The sequence below is a fragment of the Triticum aestivum genome, chromosome 3A (assembly GCF_018294505.1).
Source record: "Triticum aestivum cultivar Chinese Spring chromosome 3A, IWGSC CS RefSeq v2.1, whole genome shotgun sequence".
Lineage (NCBI taxonomy): Eukaryota > Viridiplantae > Streptophyta > Magnoliopsida > Poales > Poaceae > Triticum > Triticum aestivum.
Window position 1 is genome coordinate 54,015,290 of NC_057800.1, and position 23,769 is coordinate 54,039,058.

Genomic DNA, 23,769 nt, shown 5'->3' on the forward strand with positions numbered 1-23,769 from the left:
AATTAATTTGAGCTCTCTATTGCTCAACTCTACTTGACCACTAGACTGTGGGTGATAAGGAGATGCAATTCTATGATTAACATCATATTTAGCAAGCATTTTACGGAAAGCACCATGAATAAAGTGTGAACCACCATCAGTCATTAAATATCTAGGGACTCCAAACCTCGGGAAAATAACTTCTTTAAGCATTTTAATAGAAGTGTTATGATCAGCACTACTAGTTGGAATAGCTTCTACCCACTTAGTAACGTAATCAACAGCAACTAGAATATGTGTGTATCCATTAGAGGCAGGAAAAGGTCCCATATAATCAAAGCCCCAAACATCAAACGGTTCAATAACAAGAGAATAATTCATAGGCATTTCTTGACGTCTACTAATATTACCAATTCTTTGACATTCATCACAAGACAAGACAAACTTACGGGCATCCTTGAAGAGAGTAGGCCAATAAAAACCAGATTGCAATACCTTATGTGCAGTTCTATCTCCAGCGTGGTGTCCTCCATAAGACTCGGAATGACACTTGCGTAGGATCTATTCCTGTTCATGCTCAGGTACACAACGTCTAATAACACCATCTACTCCTTCTTTATAAAGATGTGGGTCATCCCAAAAGTAATGTCTCAAATCATAGAAAACTTTTTCTTTTGCTGGTATGTGAAGCTAGGTGGTATAAACTTAGCAACAATATAATTAGCATAATCAGCATACCAAGGAGTACTGCGAGAAGTACTTATAACATTTAATTGTTCATCAGGAAAGCTATCATTAATAGGTAGTGGGTCATCAAGAATATTTTCTAACCTAGACAGGTTGTCTGCAACGGGGTTCTCAGCTCCCTTTCTATCAACAATATGCAAATCAAATTCTTGTAGCAAGAGAACCCATCTAATAAGTCTAGGTTTAGCATCTTTCTTTTCCATAAGATATTTAATAGCAGCATGATCAGTTTGAATAGTTACTTTAGAATCAACAATATAAGATCTGAACTTATCACAAGCAAATACAACTGCTAAAAGCTCTTTTTCAGTAGTAGCATAATTTCTTTGAGCATTGTCTAGAGTCTTACTAGCATAATGAATAACATTTAATTTCTTATCAACTCTTTGCCCTAGAACAGCACCTACAGCATAATCACTAGCATCACACATAATTTCAAAGGGTAGGTTCCAATCAGGTGGCTGAACAACAGGTGCAGAGACTAATGCTTTCTTAAGTATTTCAAATGCTTCTACACAATCATCATCAAAGACAAATGGTATATCTTTTTGCAATAAATTAGTCAGAGGCCGAGAAATTTTTGAGAAGTCCTTAATGAACCTCCTATAAAATCCGGCGTGACCAAGGAAACTTCTTATACCTTTGATGTCCTTGGGACATGGCATCTTTTCAATAGCATCAACCTTGGCTTTATCAACTTCAATACCTCTTTCAGAAACTTTGTGCCCCAAGACAATACCTTCATTAACCATAAAGTGGCACTTTTCCCAATTCAAGACAAGATTAGTTTCTTCACATCTCTGCAAAACTCGATCAAGATTGCTCAAGCAATCATCAAAAGAGGAACCATAGACGGAAAAGTCGTCCATGAAAACCTCACAAATCTTTTCACAAAAGTCAGAGAATATAGCCATCATGCATCTTTGAAAGGTAGCAGGTGCATTACATAAACCAAAAGGCATACGTCTATAAGCAAAAGTACCAAAAGGGCATGTAAAAGTAGTCTTTGATTGATCTCTAGCCGACACAGGTATTTGAGAGAAACCAGAATAACCATCTAGAAAGCAATAGTGTGTATGTTTGCATAATCTTTCTAGCATTTGATCAATAAAAGGTAAGGGGTAATGATCTTTCTTAGTAGCTTTATTTAATTTGCGGAAATCAATTACCATCCTATAACCTGTGATAATTCTTTGTGGAATCAATTCATCTTTATCATTAGGAACAACAGTAATACCTCCCTTCTTAGGGACACAATGGACAGGACTTACCCACTCACTATCAGCAACGGGATAGATTATACCTGCCTCCAGAAGCTTTAGTATTTCTTTTCTTACCACTTCTTTCATTTTAGGATTCAGACGTCGTTGAGGATCACGAACTGGTTTGGCATCTGCTTCCAAATTTATTTTATGTTGACATAGAGTGGGACTAATGCCCTTAAGATCATCAAGAGTATATCCAATAGCAGCACGATGCTTCTTCAGAGTTTTCAATAATCTTTCTTCTTCATGCTCTGAAAGGTTAGCACTAATAATAACAGGATATATCTTCTTTTCATCAAGATAAGCATATTTAAGATTATCAGGCAAAGGTTTAAGCTCAAACACGGGATCACCCTTGGGTGGAGGAGGATCCCCTAAAATTTCAACAGGCAAGTTGTGATGCAGAATAGGTTCCTGTTTAAAGAATACTTCATCTATTTCCCTTCTTTCTTTCATGAACATATCATTTTCATGGTCTAGCAAATAGTGTTCTAAAGGATCACTAGGAGGTACGGCAATAGAAGCAAGACCAATAATTTCATCCTTACTAGGTAATTCTTCCTCACGATGTTGTTTACTAAATTTAGAGAAATTAAACTCATGAACCATATCATCCAAGCCAACAGTAACAATATTCTTAGTGCAGTCTATGGTAGCATTGACAGTATTTAAGAAGGGTCTACCAAATATAATGGGACAAAAGCTATCTTGTGGAGAAGTAAGAACAAGAAAATCAGCAGGATATTTAGTTTTCCCACACAAGACTTCAACATCTCTAACAATTCCAATTGGTGCAATAGTATCTCTATTAGCAAGTTTAATAGTAACATCAATATCTTCTAACTCAACAGGTGCAATTTCATTCTTAATTTCTTTGTATAAGTCATGAGGTATAACACTAGCACTAGCACCCATATCACATAAGCCATGATAACAATGATCTCCTATTTTAACAGAAATAACAGGCATGCCTACCACAGGTCTATGTTTATCTTTAGCACAAGGTTTAGCAATTCTAGCAGTTTCACCTTCGAACTGAATAACATGCCCATCAATATTATCAGACAAGAGATCTTTAACAATAGCAATATTAGGTTCTACTTTAACTTGCTCAGGAGGTGTATAAGTTCTAATATTGCTTTTATGAACAACAGTTGAAGCTTTAGCATGATCCTTTATTCTAACAGGGAAAGGTGGTTTCTCAATATAAGAAGTAGGAACAATAGGATCATTATAAGTGACAGTCTTTTCTTCAACTTTAATAGGTGCAGCTACTTTTACTTCTATGGGAGGATGATATTTAAACCACTTCTCCTTAGGGAGATCAACATAAGTAGCAAAAGATTCACAGAAAGAAGCTACTATCTCAGAGTCAAGTCCATATTTAGTGCTAAACTTACGGAAAATATCGGTATCCATAAAAGATTTAACACAATCAAACTTAGGTGTCATACCTGACTCCTTACCTTCGTTGAGGTCCTAATCTTCAGAGTTGCGTTTAATTCTATCCAATAAATTCCATCTTAATTCAATAGTCTTCATCATAAAAGAGCCAGCACAAGAAGTATCGAGCATGGTTTGATTATTATGAGAAAGCCGAGCATAAAAACTTTGCATAATTATTTCTCTCGAGAGCTCATGATTGGGGCATGAATATAACATTGATTTAAGCCTCCCCCAAGCTTGAGCGATGCTTTCTCCTTCGCGAGGCCATAAATTATATATATATAATTGCGATCACGATGAACAAGATGCATAGGGTAATACTTTTGATGAAATTCCAGCTTCAATCTTTTATAGTCCCACGATCTCATATCATCACATAGCCTATACCATATCAATGCGTCTCCCTTCAATGATAAGGGAAGACCTTCTTCTTAGCAACATCATCGGGTATACCTGCAACCTTAAATAATCCACAAACTTCATCCACATATATTAAGTGCTCATCAGGATGCTTTGTTCCATCTCCTGTAAAAGGGTTAGCTAGCAGTTTTTCTATCATACCCGAAGGATACTCATAAGGAATTTCATTTTCAATAGGTTCAGTAGGTTGAGGAGCAACTCTTCGCTCTACTGGACGGGGTGAAGATACCCCGAACAAGCCCCTCAGAGAATTACTTTCCATAGTAGCAAGTGACAGTAAATTTCAGCACACTATATAAATTTTTCCTTACCAAATTCCACCTACCAAAGGCGCTACACTCCCCGGCAACGGCGCCAGAAAAGAGTCTTGATGACCCACAAGTATAGGGGATCTATCGTAGTCCTTTCGATAAGTAAGAGTGTCGAACCCAACGAGCAGCAGAAGGAAATGATAAGCGGTTTTCAGCAAGGTATTCTCTACAAGTACTGAAGTAAGTGGTAACAGATAGTGTTGTGATAAGATAGATTGTAACGAGCAACAAGTAACAAAAGTAAATAAAGTGCAGCAAGGTGGCCCAATCCTTTTGTAGCAAAGGACAAGCCGGAACAAACTCTTATAATAGGAAAAGCGCTCCCGAGGACACATGGGAATATCGTCAAGCTAGTTTTCATCACGTTCATATGATTCGCGTTCGATACTTTGATAATTTGATATGTGGGTGGGCCGGTGCTTGGGTTCTGTTCTTACTTGAACAAGCATCCCACTTATGATTAACCTCTATTGCAAGCATCCGCAACTACAACAAAAGTATTAAGGTAAACCTAACCATAGCATGAAACATATGGATCCAAATCAGCCCCTTACGAAGCAACACATAAACTAGGGTTTAAGCTTCTGTCACTCTAGCAACCCATCATCTACTTATTACTTCCCAATGCCTTCCTCTAGGCCCAAATAATGGTGAAGTGTTATGTAGTCGACGTTCACATAACACCACTAGAGGCTAGACAACATACATCTTATCAAAATATCAAACGAATACCAAATTCACATGACTACTCATAGCAAGACTTCTCCCTTGTCCTCAGGAATGAACGTAATTACTCACAAAGCATATTCATGTTCATAATCAGAGGGGTGATAATATGCATATAGGATCTGACATGATCTTCCACCAAATAAACCAACTAGCATCAACTACAAGGATTAATCAACACTACTAGCAACCTACTAGTACCAATCCCGGACTTTGAGACAAGAATTGGATACAAGAGATCAACTAGGGTTTGGAGATGAGATAGTGCTGGTGAAGATGTTGATGGAGATTGCCCTCTCCCGATGAGAGGAGCGTTGGTGATGACGATGGTGATGATTTCCCCCTCCGGGAGGGAAGTTTCCCCGGCAGAACAGCTCTGCTGGAGCTCTAGATTGGATCCGCCAAGGTTCCACCTCGTGGCGGCGGAGTCTCGTCCCGAAAAGTTCCCTCTTATTTTTTTCTCATTGAAAGACCTCATATAGGAGAAGATGGGCATCGGAGAGCCACTAGGGGGCCCATGAGGTAGGGGGCGCGCCCCCCACCCTCGTGAGCAGGGTGTGGGCCCCCTGGACTTCATCTTTGGCGTGGATTTTTCTTTATTTCTTTTAAGACGTTCCGTGGAGTTTCAGGACTTTTGGAGTTGCGCATAATAGGTCTCTAATATTTGCTCCTTTTCCAGACCAGAATTCCAGCTGTCGGCATTCTCCCTCCTTGTGTAAACCTTGTAAAATAAGAGAGAATAGCCGTAAATATTGTGACATAAAGTGAAATAACAGTCCATAATGCGATAAATATCGATATAAAAGCATGATGCAAAATGGACGTATCAGTCGTGTGGGAAGGACCCCCCTATCGCCCACACTCACTTGGCGACGGTTCCAAATGTCGTCGCGGAAAGGGGTTAAAAACTATTTGTATAGCACCGACGTGTACCAGTGGATGATCCACGTGTGAGCTCATCGTTGGGACAGATGTCATCCCTGCAATGGATGGAAGACGCCTATGATATCTTGACACATGGCACAACCCAACAATGGTCCATTTAAGGTAAAAAGGCAGGCCCAGCTAAAGGCCCACCATATTTTTCCAGACACTAGTGGGTTGGCCCGTTAACACCTGCCATGTTTTGGGTCAAATTAAGGCCCATATCAGATCAGGCCTATTCACAGCATGTCGTGTTTTGGGCTAAATTACGGCCCATATCAGATCAGACGTGTTAACAGGCCACTGTTCTTTTGGACCCATTCTAAGTCGGAGTTTGTATTTTAGCCTGTTAAATGCCCATTTACCAGTTCAGCCCGATAATAGTTTTGGCCTGTTAGCGACCCGTGGTACATCTGGGTCGTTTTATGGCCCGATTTCACTTTAGGCCATTTAACAGCCCATGCTAAATCTAGGCTATTTCTTGTCCAAAGTAACTTTAGGCCTCTTAACGGCCTGTAGTCTTCGTGGATAAATTTCAGCCCAACTGGCCTAATCGGCCTGTTAATGGCCCATGTAACAGTTGGGCCTAATTACAACCCATGTTGAATCCGGTCTGCTTATAGCCCATCTGTTAATGGCCGTGACACTGTTGGGCCTACAGCCCACGTTGATACTGGCCTGCTTAAAGCCCATAATTTTATTAGGCCAAACAGGGTCCGAGATATGTTATGGCCTGTTAATGACTCGTTCTATTTGGGCCAAACATGGGCCTATGGCAGTTTCAGCCTGTGTTGGCTTGTGAATTTTCCGGCTCAATGCTAGCCCAATCTAGTTTTTAGCCTGCTAAAAGCCCATGGTATTCTCTAGCCCAGCTCACCAGAACTTTACTCGACCTGTTAAAGGCGGAAAACTACTATATGTTTAGACCTGATAATGGCCCAAGATGATTATAGGCCCATGTTTTGGCCCACATATAGCGAGTTACGGGCCGGCCTGAAGACCGACAACATTGAGAACCATTGAAGCTTTCGACCTAAATTACAGCATACCGACCAAGAATAAACCTAGACTATACAATAAAGAAATTACGACATATTACATCCATTGGGCATCAAAGTTCGCTACTGGTGATAGTAAAGCGCAACGAGACTGTAGATTACATACACTGGGCATCAAAGGTCGCCACCAGTGCATATAAACGCGCCGGTAAAAGAATATACAAAACCGAGAGCACTTCATAAGGCATTAGGCCTGCCCTGGCCGTGCACCAAAAGCAGCAGAACAAGCTGATAAGACCTCAGTTGTGTCAATGATAGATCCTCTAACCGTAGTTGCATAGCAACAAAGCACACATGGGTGTCCTTTGAGGCCTTCTTTACATCATTGACATCAAGTCAGAGCTGAGCTAAAGCAAGCCTTTCCACTTTGAGTTGACACTGAAGAAGTTGAACTGATTGAGGAAGCAACTACACAGAGGTTGTCTCACAGCTGCTGGTGAGTAGCTTCAACTCACTATCTTCATCAAGACATGGCCTTGGGGTCATCTCGCTCTCTTCAAGATGGTTTGGCTCACTATCTTCCCTAAAGCTCTGCCTGGCATAAGAGATACGACTCTGAAAGAGAAACAAGGAGACACATAACATGTTTCACAATTATATAAGCAAATGAATGGATCTGTTATGCATAAGGAACATGTTTTTATAACTACAATTTAAAACTAGTAGTTGTTGTAACATCCAATCAGATGTAAACACTAAAGTAAACATCAGTGGAGGAAATGATGCCTATCCAAATCTATACTAGAACAAAGTTTGAAGGCTTGAGAAGGATGAACTTACATTACATGTTAACATGGGCTGGACAAAGCCCTTCTCCATGTCGATGGAAGGATAATTCAATAAACTAGATGATACCCCACACGTTGTTGCGAGAATATTTTGCAACATATTAAATGTGATTTGTTGTATGAAACATGAATATTTTGGAGTAATAATATAAAAAACTAAAATTGAAAATACATAATTTATTATGTTCGATTATTATATAGTTGTAAAATGTTTATTAAATATAAATAGCATATAAGAAAACTCTTATGTATGTTTGCATGTTGAGATGAGTCTTTTTCCCCTGTGTGTTTAATGATGAAATGACATGCTTGCATGTTGAGAGACTTATGATAGTGGGGATGGGCCTTTTATCATGCATGTTGTGTGATGATGTGGCATGCTTGCATGTTGAGAGAAATAGTTAGTGGGGGCTAGCTATTTAGATATAGAAGATTCCCCAAAGAAACTTCTTTATAAGCATTGCCTTTATTCTACATTTTGTAAAAAGTAAATATAGATCAAATAATACTGGAAGAAATAGAGGACAATGAAGCTCAGATGCAGAGTGATGATACATAATCAAATAGCAATTAATTAAGTATAGCGTTACAAGGCAAAAGGTACTGACAAGAGGAATGCAGACATCAACGTGTGTCGTGGCATTGGCTTTATTCAACATTTCGGTAAGAGTAAATGTAGATCTGATAATTTGGACAAAGTGGAGGGCAAGTCAGATAAGATGCAGAGTAATTCTAGACAATCAACTATCTCGTAATGCAAGTACAGTAATACTACCACCACCCGTTATTACTTGTTGCTCAAATGGATGTATCGAGCACTATTAAGTTCTAAATACATCAAATTGAGCAACAATTAATTTGATACAGAGGGAGTACATGACAACAGGTACTTACATGAGCAATCCAAAACTTCATAGCCATTGTGTTAATTCTACATTTATCTAAGAGTAAATATAGATCTTAATTTCAAGCAAAGGGAGGATAAGGAAGCGATCATTTACAGTGATGCTACATAATCAAACAACAATGAGTGTAAGTATGCTGACAAATGGCAAGAGGTACTGACAAGAGAAATGCAGTGCCCAGTATTGTTGTGAGATCCTATGATCCTTTGAGAAAGGAGATTCATCTGAAATTAGTTTTCATACAAGAGAGAAGGTAAGGCACATGCAAAAATTTAGGAGTTCAAATTTTGAATTGATATCATAGACAGTACCTGACGCTAGGCTCTCTGCAGTTCTAATAGGGGTTTGGCCAGTGGAGTAGGGGTAAAGTGTGGTATAGTTGGGCCTGTGTTTTCTGTGGCTGCTGATCTATCTGATTTAACAGGTATCACTACCTTTTCCAAATACCTAGTTTGTACTCCTTGAGGATTTGCACTCACCCTCTTAATTTTGGACATCTATCACGAAAGAAGAACATTTGACTGAAAAATATAGTATGATGACACATGGAATAGGTACAGAAAATGGATAGGTATGGCATATACTCATATATGATGCTTAAACTAGGCAGATGGTGGTGTAACAAAGTAGAAGTAATGCAAGAGGTCATATGCAAAATATGTGCGACTGATATGTCTCCAACGTATCTATAATTTATGAAGTATTCATGCTGTTATTTTATCATTCTTGGGTGTTTTACAATCATTTTATAGCAACTTTATATCATTTTTTGGGACTAACCTATTGACCGAGTGCCAAGTGCCAGTTGTTGTTTTTTCTTGTTTTTTACATCGCAGGAAATCGATATCACACGAGTCCAAACACCGCAAAACTTCTTGGAGATTTTTTGGACCAGAAGGAACCCAATGTGCCAGAGCTGCACCTGGGGGGTGCCCCGAGGGTGGGGGGGCACAACCCACCTAGGCATGCCAGGGCCCCCTGGCATGCCCAGGTGGGTTGTGCCCACCTCGGTGGCCTCCTGTACCCCTTCTTTGCACTATAAATTCCCAAATATTCGAAAACCCTTGGGGGTTAACCTAGATTAGAAGTTCCGCCACCGCAGGGCTCCGTAGCCACCGAAAACCAATCTAGACCCGTTCCGACACCCTACCGGAGGAGGGGGGAATCATCTCTGGTAGCCATCTTCATCATCCCGACGACCACCACGATGAGGAGGGAGTAGTCCACCCTTGGGGCTGAGGGTTTGTATCAGTAGCTATGTGTTTAATCTCTCTCTCTCTCTCATGTTCTTGAGATGTCACGATCTTGATGTATCGTGGGCTTTGTTAATATAGTCGGATCATATGGTGTTTTCCCCTCTCTATCTTGTTGTGATGAATTGAGTTTTTCCCTTTGAGATTTCGTGGTTATGGGATTGAATACTTTTATGGATTTGAGAACACTTGATATATGTCTTGCAATTGAATACTTGTGGTGACAATGGGGTATCGTATTGATTCACTTGATATATGTTTCCACACTCAACTTGCGGATTCCCGCGATGACATTGGGGTAATCTATGCAGAGGGGTTGATGCATGTTCTTGTCCTTGTTTCTCCTGTAGAAATATTGGGGCACTGTTTGTAGTTCTTTGTGTGGATTGAGTATTATGAATATGAATATGCTTTGGTGTTATTCTAGTATGAACTCTAGGATAGATCGAACGGGAAAAATAGCTTTGCATTATTTTAGTACGAACTCTTGAATAGATCGAACAGAAAGAATAGCTTTGAGGTGGTTTAGTACCCTACAAACAATTCCTATCTTTTGTTCTCCGCTAATAGGAACTCGGGAGTGATTCTTCGTTACACTTTGAGGGATAATCATATGATCCAACTATGTTAGCATTGTTGAGAGATTGCACTAGCGAAAGTACGAACCCTAGGCCTTGTTTTTAAGCATTGCAACACCGTTTTTGTGCCCGTTTACTATTTGCTACCTTGATGTTTTTATTTATTCAGATTATAAAATATATTTCTACCATCATCTTACACTTATATTACCATCTCTTCGCCGAACTAGTGCACCTATACAATTTGCCATTGTATTGGGTGTGTTGGGGACACAAGAGATTTCTTGTATTTGGTTGCAGGGTCGTCTGAGAGAGACCACCTTCATCCTACACCTCTCACGGATTGATAAACCTTAGATCATCCACTTGAGGGAAAATTGCTACTGTCCTACAAAACTCTGCGCTTGGAGGCCCAACATGTGTCTACAAGAATAAAGTTGCGTAGTAGACATCAAGCTCTTTTCTGGCGCCATTTGCCGGGGAGGTGAGTGCATGAAGGTATATCTTTAGATCTTGCAATTTAATCTTTTAGTTTCTTGTTTATCACTAGTTTGGTTTTTAAAAAGAAAACTAAAAATATATGGAATTGAGGTTGCATCATATTATTGATCATCTTTATAATATCTTTCTTGAAAATGATAGTTCGGAAAATTGTGCTCAATTGTTAGAAGAAGAAGTCAATAAAATGTTTGGCACAAAATATTTGAATGATGAGCATGATTGCAATGTTGTTAGTATGAATTCTTTGAATATCCGTGATGCTAATGATATGCAAAGCCATAAGCTTGGGGATGCTATATTTGATGAAGATGGTATTTTTAGTCCCCCAAGATTTGATGTGCAAATTAGTTATAATGATTGCATGCCTCCTATTTATGATGATTATAATGATGAAAGTGGATTTGGAGAGGTCATGACTTTATTTAGTGATGAATCCACCATTTTGGATGAGGCTTCAATGGAATATGATAACAAAGTTGATATCTATGATGATTATGGTGATGACATATATGTTATAGAGAATAATGAAAGCATGAAACTTCTCATCATGATTCTTATTTTCAATCCCATGATAGTTACTTTGTTGAGTTTGCTCCCACTACTATTCATGAGAATAATTTTGCCTATGTGGAGTGTAATAAATTTTTGATGCTTTTAGATCATGAAAAGAATGCTTTATGTGATAGTTATATTGTTAAATTAATTCATGATGCTACTGAAAATTACTATGAGGGAGGAACTTATGCTTCTACACATCTCAATAATATCAAGTTTCCTCTCTTTATGTTGAAAGTTTTGAAGTTGTACTTGTTTTGCCTTCCTATGCTAGTTGATTCTTGCTCCCATAAATTGTTTGCTCACTAAATCCCTATGCATAGGAAGTGGGTTAGACTTAAATGTGTTTTCCATGTGATTCATGATGCTCTCTTTATGTTTCAATTCTTATCTTTTATGTGAGCATCATTGAAATCATCATGCCTAGCTAAAAGGCATTAAAGAAAAGCGCTTGTTGGGAGACAACCCAACACTTTTACCTACTGTTTTTGTGTGTTCACATGACTAGGCTACTGTAGTAATCATGTTTTATTGCTTTTGTTTCAATAAAGTGCCAAGTAAGACCTTTGGGATGGCTTACGGTGATAGTTGATTTGATCTTGCTGAAAAATAGAAACTTCTGCGCTTAGGAAAACAATTCTCATTTTTAACAGAAGCGTGATAAAATGCTGATTCTTTTGAAGAAGATTAATAGACAAATTTTTCAGGTTTTCCTAATTTTTCAGAATTTTTGGAGTAGCAGAAGTATGGTTTGAGTACAGATTACTACAGACTGTTCTGTTTTTGATAGATTCTGTTTTCAATGCATAGTTTGCTTGTTTTCTAGTTTCTATGGCTTATATTGCTCAATATAAATTGTGGAAATGATATGCTACAGTAGGGATTGTGTGTAAACAATTATTAATCTTGTCTTTGACATTACCAAAGTGAAGTGGTTTGCTCTTTATCATACAAACCTATCTCACAAAGTTCCGTTAAGTTTTGTGTGATTGAAGTTTTCAAGTTTTGGGTGAGATATCGATATGAGGAGAATAAGGAGTGACAAGAACCTAAGCTTGGGGATTACCAAGGCACCCCAAGGAAATATTCTAGGAAGATCCAAGCAACTAAGCTTGGGGATACCCCGGAAGGCACCCCCTCTTTCGTCTCCAACATTATCGGTAACCTTACTTAGAGCTATGTTTTCATTTGTCACATGATATGTGTTTTTCTTGGAGCATCATTTTATTTTGTTAGGATTTGCTTGGTGTTATTTAGAATAATGTTTTGCATCATTTATTTCAATAAAAGTGGCAATGATAGCCTTTGCCATGCTTATTTTGCAAGTATACATGTTGCTGTTTGAAGACAGAAAGTTTACCGCTGTTGCAAAAATTCCCTAGAAAAGTCAGAATGTGATAAAATGTTGAATTTTTTTGAAAAATGAGCTCTGATAAATTTTCTACAGTTTAGTAAATTTTCATAATGTTTGGAGTTTAATAAGTATTGATACTCTTGCATTCTTTACAGACTGTACTGTTTTGGCAGATTGCTGTTATGTTTGCATTGTTTGCATATGTTTGCTTGTTTAATGATTCTATTTGCGGATAGGAGTATTAAATATGCAGAGGCATTTAGTATGCAATGTTGAATAATAATTTTAGTGATTTTCTACAGTAGAGAATGATAAGGTTTTTGCATTGGTTTATACTAACTTATCTCACGAGTTCTTGTTGAGTTTTGTGTGGATGAAGCTTTTGAGATTTAGGAAAACCGTGATATGAGAGGAATTAAGGAGACACAAAAGCTCAAGATTGGGGATGCCCAAGGCATCCCAAGATAATATTTCAAGAAGTCTCAAGCATCTAAGCTTGGGGATGCCCCGGTAGGCATCCCACCTTTCTTCTTCAACAATTATCGGTTAGTATCGGTTGAGCCTAAGTTTTTGCTTCTTCGCTTGATGCGTGCTATCCTTGGATTGTCATTTTATTTTGTTTTGCTTGCTGTTTTAATAAAATACTTAGATCTGAAAGTTTTTAAATAAAATAGAGTCCTCAAATAGTTGCCAGGGAGGCTAAGTAAGCGGCATTCACATCCCGTCAACGAAGCTCTTTCCTATGTCATTTACTCTTGTGCTTCACTTATATCCTATGAGTAAATTGTTGAATAAATTGAATGTCATGAAGTTGAAATCATATCATGCCTAGTGGTAGCTTCACATTGGGTTTAGAAAGTGAAATCTTTTGAGGCTTGACAATCACAATATTGGTCATACAAGCAATTCACGAATAATTAGTATAAGGAAGAGAACTTTCACATATAAATACACTATCATGGAAATCTTTTGTGATTGTGAGCCCCCATCAAAATATTATATGCCAAAAATTGTTGACGTTGGACAAGGAAGACAACATAATGGCTTATGTTTGTTCATATTCACATAGAAGTTATATTGTCATAGATCCTTCAACATGTGGTGTTTGCCCCCCATCTTTTCTAGCCAAAAATTACGCACCAAGTAGAGATACTATTTGTGCATCCAAAAACCCTTAAACCCAAATCTTATTTTCAAGAGTCCACCATACCTACCTATATGTGGTATTCTTTTTTCGTTCTAAGCAAATTTGTATGTGCCATCTCTAATTTTCAAAATAAATTTCTCTTTTGTGTGCTCGTACCGCTCGCGAGGCGGTGAGGGGTGGCCAATATTTTCCATGCTAGATGTGTTATTCTCACGATGAGTGTTTATTCACTTGTCATTGCACGAGAGTAGGGCAAAGGTATTAGAGATGCGCAGTCCTGAAATGAAAAATGAATTTACTTTATGTTGTCAAATAATAAATTCCTTTGAACGTGTTGGTATGGAGGGCACCCGTGGATACGGTTAGCCATGGAAAGTGAAATTATGGTGGAAAAAGGAATAAACTTTATTTTCTGTTTGGGAACCGCCTATGATATATCTAGCATGGAAAGTGTTGGGAGCTCTAAGTCGTTTTCGTTGGTGGGAAAAGTATGCCTCTCAAAATGTTTTTATCTCTCAATTTTCTCTTTGAGCTCTGGCACCTCTACAAATCTCTACTTCCCTCTGCGAAGGGCCTATCTTTTAGTTTTATGTATTTACTTTTATGCAAAGAGTCAAAGTTCTTATCTCTATTCCTTTTTATTTTTCTCTTTTGGCAAGCATCATGTGGTGAGGAAAGATCTAGGCACATATGTCCAGTTGAATATGGGTAGCATGAGTTATTATTGTTGACATCACCCTTGAGGTGAATACGTTGGGAGGCAAAACAATAAGCCCCTATCTTTCTATGTGTCCGGTTGAAACATTTTGCTCATGTGTACAAGGTGAGTGTTAGCAATCATAGAAGACCATTTGATGGTTGAGTATGTGGAGCTCTTACTTAAAATCTGTTGAATAAGTTGAATTGCAATTGCTTGGTGACTAAGAACATAGGTTGTTGGGTTTCAAGAGAATTCATTGTTTGAACCTTAACATGTGAATTGGTTGCCACTATAACATGAGAAGTTTCATAAGAAAGAATTGTTGTTATGATGCTAGGAAAAGTGATTGAAATTATTATCAAACTTATGCACTTTGCTAGCATTCACACTTCATAAATTATTTCTTTTATCATTTACCTACTCGAGGACGAGTAGGAATTAAGCTTGGGGATGTTGATACGTCTCCAACGTATCTATAATTTATGAAGTATTCATGCTGTTATTTTATCATTCTTGGGTGTTTTACAATCATTTTATAGCAACTTTATATCATTTTTGGGGACTAACCTATTGACCCAGTGCCAGTGCCAGTTGTTGTTTTTGCTTGTTTTTTACATCACAGGAAATCAATATCAAAGGGAGTCCAAACACCGCGAAACTTGTTGGAGATTTTTTTTGGACCAGAAGGAACCCAATGGGCTAGAGCTGCACCTGGGGGGTGCCCTGAGGGGGGCATAACCCACCAGGGCGCGCCAGGCCCAGGTGGGTTGTGCCCACCTTGGTGGCCTCCCGTACCCCTTCTTTGCACTATAAATTGCCAAATATTCCGAAACCCTTGGGGGTTAACCTAGATCAGAAGTTCCGCCGCCACAGGGCTCCGTAGCCACCGAAAACCAATCTAGACCCATTCGGGCACCCTTCTGGAGGGGGGGGGGAATCATCTCCGGTGGCCATCTTCATCATCCCGGCGACCACCACGATGAGGAGGGAGTAGTCCACCCTCGGGGCCGGGGGTTTGTACCAGTAGCTATGTGTTTAATCTCTCTCTCTCTCTCTCTCTCTCTCGTGTTCTTGACATGTCACAATCTTGATGTATCGCGGGCTTTGTTAATATAGTCGGATCATATGTTCCCCTCTCTATCTTGTTGTGATGAATTGCGTTTTTCCCTTTGAGATTTCATGGTTATCGGATTGAATACTTTTATGGATTTGAGAACACTTGATATATGTCTTGCAATTGAATACTCATGGTGACAATGGGGTATCATATTGATTCACTTGATATATGTTTTGGCACTCAACTTGTGGATTCCCGCAGTGACATTGGGGTAATCTATGCATAGGGGTTGATGCATGTTCTTGTCCTTGTTTCTCCGATAGAAATCTTGGGGCACTCTTTGTAGTTATTTGTGTGGATTGAGTATTATGAATATGAATATGCTTTGGTGTTATTCTAGTACGAACTCTAGGATAGATCGAACGGAAAAAATAGCTTTGCATTATTTTAGTACGAACTCTTGAATAGATCGAACGGAAAGAATAGCTTTGAGGTGGTTTAGTACCCTACAAACAATTCCTATCTTTTGTTCTCCGCTAATAGGAACTCGGGAGTGATTCTTCGTTACACTTTGAGGGATAATCATATGATCCAACTATGTTAGCATTGTTGAGAGATTGCACTAGCGAAAGTACGAACCCTAGGCCTTGTTTTTAAGCATTGCAACACCGTTTTTGTGCCCGTTTACTATTTGCTACCTTGATGTTTTTATTTATTCAGATTATAAAAATATATTTCTACCATCATATTACACTTTTATTACCATCTCTTCGCCGAACTAGTGCACCTATACAATTTGCCATTGTATTGGGTGTGTTTGGGACATAAGAGATTTCTTGTATTTGGTTGCAGGGTCGTTTGAGAGAGACCACCTTCATCCTACACCTCTCACGGATTGATAAACCTTAGGTCATCCACTTGAGGGGAAATTGCTACTGTCCTACAAAACTCTGCGCTTGGAGGCCCAACACGTGTCTACAAGAATAAAGTTGCGTAGTAGACACCAGCGACCAATACAACCTTGCCAAGTTAGAGCAAGCACCTTGATGGGTGAATAAGATAGGCCATCCTCCACCATGCCAAGTTTTGTTAGCCAGTGGATTGTTCCGCAATATTCCTCTCGTGCGCCCATTCTCATATTCATTTTGATCATGTTCAATACCTGACATGCATGAAAATATGAAAATAAGTGAGATTATTTTTGTAATGCAGAAGTGATTCTATTCCAATACTGCCTCCCTGTAAACCCCTTTGTGCTATCTCTACAATTTTTCTGAGAGATGCCATGCATGTTGTAATTTGGTGTGTGCATTAATATAATGTGGCCTACTACTCAAAATACGAGAGCTCCAGAAGTGATGATACTTCGCAGATAATAACTTCAACATATAATAAAGAAGAACAAGTCGAATTGACCTGTCAGATTCAGAATATACTAAGGGAGAACAACTCGACCTGACCAGTTAACTGCAAATGTCTCTGCTACTCTTCCCAACAAGAAACATACTTATTAGAGAAGAGAAGATGATCATGTTAAAGAAGAGCAGAAGAGCAAGAAGATTAAAGATATTATAAGTCTTTCTATACAATGTCTGTTGCCCACCCATGATGAACCAGAGTGCACACCCACCACGTCGGACCCGACAGCCCGATCCCATTGCAAATTACACCAAATCCACCCCCCAGACCTACCAGATCCATTTTTTATCTCCTCTCTTCTTCCTCCTCCGCACCGTTCGTCTCGCAGTTCCGCCGCTGCACGTGCTCTGCAGCCGTTCCTAACCTCTATGTTGCCGACTTCGGCAGAGCAGTCCTCTGTCCCATCCTCCGCCGTGTGGGACGTCGTTGCCAGCCCAGACATCACCGCAATACATCGGACAACTCTCTGGTTCCGCCTTCCGCTTGATGTGTTCGCCACATTGTCTGATATGATTTTTGTGATTTTATTAGGGAAAATGATGGATTCCCATGCTTCGTCGGACGAGGAGTATGGACCGATGGAGCTTGATCAAATGATTCAACATGAGTTTTTTGATTCGTCGGATTCGGACGAAGAAGTGGGCATGCTCATGCTCATGAGGATGCAAGATAAAATTGACCAACAACTAGAGCATATTCTCAATTGCAAGGGCTCAATCAAAGGGAGAAGAGTGATCAACTGAGATAGGGTGTCTGGAGCAAAGCTACTACACAGGGACTACTTTGCTCCCAAGCCTACTTTCTTGGATGATCCATAATTCCGTCGTCGTTTTCACATGCAGAAATCATTGTTTTGGCCCATTGCGGAGGGAGTGGAGGCACACGATGACTACTTCATGCTCACATGGGAATGCTGTGGACAACTCTCTTTCTCTGCCAATCAGAAGTGCATGGCTACTCTGAGGATGCTTGCACTGGGTACTGCTGCAGATGTCGTTGGTGAGATGGTCAGGATGGGGGAGAGCACGTGCCTGAAGACTACTGCCAAGTTTGCTCGCGCATGGTGGAGGTGTTTGGAACTGAGTATCTCAGAGAACCAAATGCGCAGGACACAGAGGAGTTGTTGGCTATTGGTGAGGCAAGGGGGTTTCCAGGAATGCTCGGATCAATTGACTGCATGCATTGGCAATGGAAAAACTGCCCCAAAAGTTTGCGGGGAATGTATCAAGGTCACACCAAAGAGGCCACCATCATACTAAAAGCGATGACATCACATGACTTATAGATTTGGCATGCTGTCTTCGGAATGCCGGGTTCTCACAATGACATCAACGTGCTTCAACAATCTCCAGTGTTTAGGAGGCTTTGCAATGGGGAATCATCACCGTGCAACTACACTGTCAACGGTCGAGAGTATAACATGGGATACTATCTGGCCGATGGCATCTATCCTCAGTAGGCGGCGTTTGTGAAGAACCAAAGACCATATCTGAACCACATGGCAATAAACAAAACCACTTTGCAACAATGCAGGAAGCGGCTAGGAAGGATGTGGAGAGGGCATTTGATGTGCTTCAAACTCGTTGGGGAAATGTGCGTAGCGCTGCAATGATGTGGGAATCAGAAATTTTGTGGCAGCTGATAACAGCCATATTATTTTGCACAATATGATTATCGACAGTGAGGGTGATGGTGTAGACCAAACCAATGATTTTGAAGCACCCGGAGAACAGGTTGAAATCCCGAAGGATCAAGATGCAGCTCAGTTTATGAATTTTCTGCAGATGCATCAGAATATTCGAGATTATCAGGTACACACACAGCTACTCAATGATCTTGTGAAGCACATGTGAACCCACAATGGGAACCAGGAAGCTAATATTTGAGTTGTGCATTTAAAATAAATTTTATGTAAACACTATCTATTCTTTGTACCAACATTTGTTATTTGTGTGCGACGTTGACTTGTAAGATCAACGTGCATGAATTTGAGAGCCCGAATTTAAGATATATAGATGTCAGGTGTGAAATATGAAGACCCATTTGAATGCAGTCGCGGGCGTGTCCAAACGTGTTCACGGACGTATAGGGGTCGAATTTGCAAGTCCGGGTGTAGATGCTCTCAGATCTCACTCGTCTCACCTAGTGCTCCGACAATATATAAACCCTCCATCGCAAAGAAAAAAAGTTATATAAATCCGGCAGGACGGCACCCTCAACTTTTCTCCTCGTCTCTACTCGAAAAGCGTTACTCCAGTCTAAAACCCACACAGTAGAATACCCCAAGAAGAAAACAACAAGAACTAGAGCTTCTAGTTCGAGTACCAGCAATGGTGGGCTTGACCAAGATCGCCATGGAATGGCTCCAAGATCCGCTCAGCTGGCTGTTCGTTGCCTCGGTGGTCTTCGTGACGCTGCTGCAGCGGCGGCGGCGGGGCAGGGCGCCGCCGCTGCCTCCAGGGCCGAACCCGCTGCCGATCGTCGGCAACATGTCAATGATGGACCAGCTGACGCACCGGGGCCTCACAGCGCTGGCGAAGAAGTACGGTGGCTTTCTCCACCTCCGCCTCGGCAAGGTCCACGCCTTTGCCGTGTCGACGCCGGAGTACGCCCAGGAGGTGCTGCAGGTGCAGGACGCTGCCTTCTCCAACCGGCCGGCTACCCTCGCCGCCACCTACCTCACCTACGACCGCGCCGACATGGCGTTCGCGCACCACGGGTCCTTCTGGCGCCAGATGCGCAAGCTGTGCGTGATGAAGCTCTTCAGCCGGCGCCGTCCGGAGACGTGGCTCGCCGTGCGCGACGAGTCCGCGGCGCTCGTCCGCGCCGTGGCCCGGCGGGGCGGCGAGACCGTGAACCTTGGGGAGCTCATCTTCAACCTCGCCAAGAACGTCACCTTCCGCGCCGCGTTCGGCGCCGGAGCCGCCGGCGACGGCGGGAGACAGGAAGAGTTCGTCGACATCCTCCAGGAGTTCTCCAAGCTCTTCGTCGAGTTCTGCATCGGCGATTTCATCCCGTGGCTCAGCTGGGCGGACCCGCAGGGCATCAGCGTGCGCCTCCGCGCCGCGCGCGCCGCGCTCGACCAGTTCATCGACAAGATCATCGACGAGCACATGAAGAGGGGAAGGAACCCCGACGACGTCGACGCTGACATGGTGGATGACATGCTCGCGTTCCTTCCTGAGGCGAGAACCAAGAAGCCCGCCGGCGACGGCGGGGACGACCTCCAGAACACGCTCCGCCTCACCCGTGACAACATCAAGGCCATGATCAATGATGATGGTACGTAGTAGATCCAAACTTCCGTCGGTTATTTACTGCCATATATGCGCCAAAGATAGATTTTTCTAAGAATTAGGTAAGTTTCAGTCAACACTTTAGCTCCCAGATCTAGACATCAAGAGCCGTGTAGAATTTCTGTGTTAGATAAGAAAAAGCTGTTTACTTATCCCAAATAATAACGCTCTGACACTTATTAACACGCTCACACTCACAGACATATTCGATGCCGTTCGATTCATTTACACGAATTTTGAAGCAGTTGCCAAGAGTCACCTGAGCATCCAATGTCGTGTGGATATTATTATTTAGTGTCACACATATGTACGCTCCTCGTCTGAACGGACATATGATGCTCGCCTGAACGTGTGGACGAAACTGCTCTTCACCCACATGATGCTCACACGGTGATAAATGGCAACTACAGCTGTGCATATGTGGCAACTATTTAGTCACACATGGCAACTATGATTGATCACACATGACAACTATGGTTTAACCACATACGACAACTACAGGTGTGCATATGTGACAACTAGTTAATCACACACGGCAACTATGGTTGATAATACATGGCAAGTATGGTTTGACCACACGTGACAACTCCAATTAGTTACACAAGGCAACTATATTTAATGATACATGGCCGACATGGCAACTAGAGTTAATTGCACATGGCAACTAAAGTTGATTACACACACGTTCGCACTCACGGGGTGGGGATGAGTAGTTGCCACAAAGGGTCGTGTGGGTCATCGTAGCTGCGCCCAAACGTGTGGGCAGTTTTAATGTTCGTCCACACAGAATCGTGTGGGCTGTCTCCTGGATACGACCACACGACTCGTATGATCGGGTATCCATTGTGTCACACGTGTGGCAGTTACCGGCGTCCATATTCATGACATAGCAATGGACCGAGTGGATTTAAAACTTTAAAATGCCTATTATAAGGTAGATCTACCATTCAAAAGTAACATAATATTTTTATCTTTAATAATGACATGAGGGAAATTAAGATGAATTTGTTACTACTATGTTTCTTAAACTAAAATGAGTTTGTTACCCGTACTATGTTTTTAAACTAAAATGTGCTTGTCTATATGTATGTATGTATGTATGTATGTATGTATGTATGTATGTATGACAGGACGTGATGTTTGGCGGGACGGAGACGGTGGCGTCGGCGATCGAGTGGGCAATGGCGGAGATGACACATTGTCCTGACGACCTCCGACGTCTGCAACAGGAGCTCACCTACGCGGTGGGTCTCGATCGGAATGTGGACGAAACGGACCTTGATAAGCTCCCCTTCCTCAAGTGCGTCATCAAGGAGACGCTCTGGTTGCACCCACCCATCCCATTGCTCAATCATGAGAATACTGAGGATTGTGTCGTCGGCGGCTACTCCGTGCCCCGGGGCTCCCGCGTCATGATCAACGTCTTTGCCTTCGGTCGTGACGCCAGCGCGTGGAAGGACGCCGATGTGTTCCGACCTTCAAGGTTCATGGTTGGGGAAGGGGAGGCCGCCGAGGTCGACTTCAAGGGCGGGTGCTTTGAGTTCCTGCCATTTGGGTCTGGCCGCCGCTTGGCCTGTACTCGTTGGAGCTCGTTGTCGCGCAGCTCGCTCATGGGTTCAACTGGGCACTTCCCGACGGCATGGTGCCATCGGAGCTCGACATGCGTGATGTCTTCGGCCTCACTGTTCCACGCGCCACCAGGCTCTGCGTCGTGCCCATGCCTCGACTCACCTGCTCTTTGGTTGCTGATGATGATGCCACGCACCAGGCATGATGTCATGCGTGCACCTATTGTCTTCGTGTGTGACACTGCACGAGTTTGGTGGCTTTCTCTTTGCCTTCTTTCTCCTTCTATTTTTTATACTACAGAACATGATAATTCGATCTTCAATGCTTAGCTTACAGAGTGTGATGCGTGGCTATTTTTCATACTAGATGATTTCCCGCGCGTTGCTGCGGACATCCTTGTACAACTTGCTATAAATTTGATTTCCCACAGAAAGTTGAATCATTGAAGTCTGCAAATCAGTTATTTCAAGGCAGTTTCATGTGGCCATATAAACGAAGGTACATTGATAGGCATGAAAAATACTTCAACTCAGCTAGTGACCCGAATGGGTAAAAGCCAATGCAATTTGCATCTACTATGTTGTCAGAGTTGGGCTCAATTGAAGCTAAAAGTCCTTCATTACATGGCTGTAAGGCTAGACCATGAAAACTGAACCGGTGCAACCAAAGGCATTAGCAATGCTCGAATAATATAACGTGTAACATCATAGGAGAAGGATGATAATCTAGACCAAACAAAAAGAGCACGTGTCAGAGCGGTATAAAAAGAGTATAATTAGAAAGAGAACACCAATTAGTTCCTAATAAAAAAAAACAGTAGAGTGCGAACTTTAAAATATAAATCCATGAAGAATACATAGAAAAAAATTTAGGAACATGATCCCCCATGGGCATTGCTGCAAGTAAAACAGTTGTTATCCAAATGTGCAAAGCTTGTATGAATATGCATAGTAGATAAATGTGACTGGATTTATTTATAACTATTCAATACCAAAAATCTAGAGAATCTAGAATATTTTGTTGTCAGTTGAAGATTCAAAGCAAAAAAAATGTCTAGAACAGGCTAATGAAAAGGCGCCTAGTACAGGACAAATCTCTTTATTGTTGATTAGTAGGCAGAGTTGTCCACACTACATGGGTATTACGCGGTTTTATACTACATAAAATAGGAACTCATATATGTTTGCCACGATATAGTTGAAAGCACGCCATATATCTCCTAGCACCTATGTGGCTAGCTTGTAAAACTGGCATAACCATAGAGGGGCCTTACTAAGAGATAGAAACTGTAGACATGAACATCCTGTAAACAAAACTTGTCACTCTAAATTGGTTCGCCCTGATTAGCATTTCGCACACAAGAAGGGATTCATTAAATAAAAAAATTGAATCTGAGAGAAGTCCCCTTTATTGGATTTAGCAGAAGTTGAAGACCGTCCCACTGTGAAGTTTGCATCTTAAACATCAATAACTTGGATACCTTCCCTCTTATCATATCAAGAGCCTGAAGGAAACCAAGCTTGTTGTAATAACTGAGAGAACACATTTAGTTTATCTTTACTGATGCTACCTAAGAATTATAGCCTTGCACATGCCACTGATTTATTACAAAAGGCAAAAAATGACCAGCCAAGCCCCTCCTAACCTCGAGGCACCGATCCAGGGAAAGAAGTAAGAATGCAACATCTAAAAAAGAGAGGGATGTAGGATGTAGGAAATCAAGCTGCTCAAACTATTAACTATCCAAGTCTCAAAAGGTTGATGGTTTGAT

General features: G+C 41.1%; 1 pseudogene; it reads left to right on the forward strand.

Annotated features, from left to right (window-relative positions):
• The first annotated feature begins 19,377 nt into the window (after positions 1 to 19,377).
• Positions 19,378 to 22,418, forward strand: LOC123060213 (cytochrome P450 84A1-like; annotated as a pseudogene).
• The last annotated feature ends 1,351 nt before the right edge of the window (positions 22,419 to 23,769 follow it).